Below are 2961 nucleotides of genomic sequence, written 5' to 3' on the forward strand. Positions count from 1 at the left end.
ACAGTAGAAGAAACTAACTTTGGGAAAAGAAACTCCAGGATAATGAAAACACATAATTTTTTCTTCATTTTTATAAAATAATGCATGATTATTATAGAAACTTTAAGGATACAAATAAGGAGAAAGCAGTGTTGCAGTATGCCCCTGGCGGACAGACAAAATGGGACTCCCCACGGCTTAGTGAGTTAAGACAGAACCAGGCAGCCATGGCTGGGTGAGGGGGCAGCCACACACTCTCTGTTCTCAGAAAGATGTAAAAGTATCAGGGAATTTCCTTTTCTGCTAGCAAGCCAAACCAGTTCCTGTTGCGGGTGCCAAGAACTGTGGCCAGAACCCCTTACCTGTACCTACTGTTTGAAAGAAACATCTAGTCTGGCCTAGTGGCTCACACCTGTAATCCCAGCACTTTGGGAGACTGAGGCAGGAGGATCACTTGAGGCCAGGAGTTCGAGACCAGCCTGGGCAACATAGCAAGACCTCATCTCTACAAAAAATAAAAAAATTAGCTGGGTGTGGGGGGACACACCTGCAGTCCCAACTACTTAGGAGGCTGTGGAAGGAGGATTGCTTCAGCACAGGAGTTCCCAGGCTGCAGTGAGCTATGATCATGCCACTGCACTCCAGCACTCCAGAGCAGCACCCTATCTCTAAAAAAAAAAAAAAAAAGAAAAAAAAGAAAAAAAAGCCTAGAACCCTCCAAAATTATTCAAACTATCCAAGCCCAAACTTGCTCAAACTTGTCTACCCTGCTCGCCCATTGCTTCCCATGGAAGCCACAATGAAAGCTCCAGGCCATGCTTTCTCCTTTGCTCCTGCCTTCTGACAACTTGGGGCTTCCCCATGTGGCCCTGCCTGGCGTGGTGTGCTCCCTTCTCTTGGGAAATGTAAGTAGTAACGTCTTCTTTCAAAGGCCTTTGTCTCTGTATCTGTCACCTTACCATGCCTGATTAAAACAAATCCTGGGTACATTTTAGAATACTTTCTTTCTCTCTTAACCATAAACGTTTTACAGCTGCCTGGGGTCCTAGTTCTACATCGACCTCAGCATGCTCTCACAGTGTAGGGCAGCATCCACGCAGGGCTGTTACGCATCTGACGTTTTAGGGTTGCCCCAGCCTTGACTCTCTGTGCACTGTGTAGACAATCTTTTTTTCCATGATACAGAATGCCCTTTGGGTACTGCAATTTGTTTTTATTTTTCTTGGTTTTAAACTGGGTCTGCATGATTTTTCCTTGTTGAAAAGAAGACAACAATTCATTATTTTGCTTTATCATCTTTGAGTAGCTACACGACACCAGAGGCCCTCTGGATTTTATATGATGAAAATACGTCTATGGCCACCCAAATGTAAATTTTACACAATGTGAATCATTCCCCAAAGCCCAGTAACCTGATGTGTAAAAGGTGTGTCAACCAAAGCCTCCATTTGATCTCCATAGCTCTGGAGGCTTAAAAATAACTCTCATTGAGAAAAAGAAGAGTTGTGTGTTCACAATGAGACCAAGAAACATGAGGACTTCTAAGAAAACGAGTGATTCACTAACAAAAGATAAATCAAACAGACATAGAACCCAAGGGACTGAGTATTAAAAAATATTTTCCTGGAAAATATTTTTAGTAGGTTTTTTTTTTTTTTTTAAATGACTTGCTTGATAAAATGCTGAATTTAGAAGATTAAGTCAAATACTAAACTATCACAGAATAATACCTCTATATACTCAGGCTTGGAACAAAAATTCCAAAAGCTTTTAATAACATACTGTATGAAAACACAATAAGATACAATGAGGAATGATAGAATCACAATACCTTGGTTTTGGCTTGGCTTCATTTGGTGGCAAGGACCATTCACTTAACTTTCCAGGCCTCCCCTCATTTGTCGAAATGAAAGGATTGGAATGGCCGAATTCTTTCAATTCTAAAATGTTAATGATTTGGTTGGGATTCTTTCTGTAACTACGTCAAGCCCATCTTTAGATTTTCAAATAGAAAACCCCACTTTTGAGATTTTCTTAATTTATTAGCAGTACCTAACAATTTTTTAAAAGCATGCTTTCTTTAAGATGCATCATAAACTGTTTTTTTTTTCAGCAAATGGAAGAGTTTGACAGAGAAATACCTTTGTAAGCAATAATTGAGAATATGTTGTTAGAGCATGTTTCTTTCTCTATTGGTTCACCTTATATGGGTTTACATGTGCAGCTATAAAATGCCAGTGTAAGCAGCTTTCTTAAAGATTCTTCATGTGCTCGCTTCGGCAGCACATATACTAAAATTGGAACGATACAGAGAAGATTAGCATGGCCCCTGCGCAAGGATGACACGCAAATTCGTGAAGCGTTCCATATTTAAAAAAAAAAAAAAAGAAAAAAAAGAAAAAAGATTCTTCATAAGCTGTTTTCTTTCTTCCTTCCTCCCTCCTTCCTTCCTTCTGTCCTTTCCTTTCTTTCTTTCTTTCTCTCTCTCTCTTTCTTTCCTTTCTCTTTCTTTCTTCTTTTTATAGTTTATGATATAGGCACTTACATTTCATAAAAAAAAATAAAAAGATAAATGACTAAAATGGAAAAACTCTTTGATAATAATTTTTCGAAACAGAGGGTATTCAGCACAGTTATGGAATTAGGGAGCCCACCATTTCAGTGGGCAAATAGAGGCTCTGAGTTGCTCTCCAATATAGAAGTGACAGATCAACCCTAGTTCTAGTTGAATCTAAATCTGTTGTTTTGCCTGTGGATTCTTACAAATAATACTTCTTAGAAATATGAGCTTTAAGTTTAAACAACTGGGCTCAAATCCCAGCCCTGCCACACACTGCTTATGTGACTGCAGACACTCTGTTTAATTTTCTGAAGGTTTAGTTTCATTATCCCCTGCATGGAGCTGATAATAATGCCTACTGCAGAGCTATTGAGGATTACATGAGATGACACATGCAGGGTATTTAACAGTGCCTTGTACCT

The 2961-nt window shown here is 39.3% G+C and overlaps 1 non-coding gene across 1 annotated transcript; it reads left to right on the forward strand.

The window, feature by feature from the left end:
• The first annotated feature begins 2246 nt into the window (after positions 1 to 2246).
• Positions 2247 to 2353, forward strand: LOC138398466 (U6 spliceosomal RNA). The gene has a single exon (XR_011235958.1). It is a non-coding gene; the product is annotated as a U6 spliceosomal RNA (small nuclear RNA).
• Positions 2354 to 2961: the final 608 nt, after the last annotated feature.

The sequence above is a fragment of the Eulemur rufifrons genome, chromosome 17, assembly GCF_041146395.1.
Source record: "Eulemur rufifrons isolate Redbay chromosome 17, OSU_ERuf_1, whole genome shotgun sequence".
Lineage (NCBI taxonomy): Eukaryota > Metazoa > Chordata > Mammalia > Primates > Lemuridae > Eulemur > Eulemur rufifrons.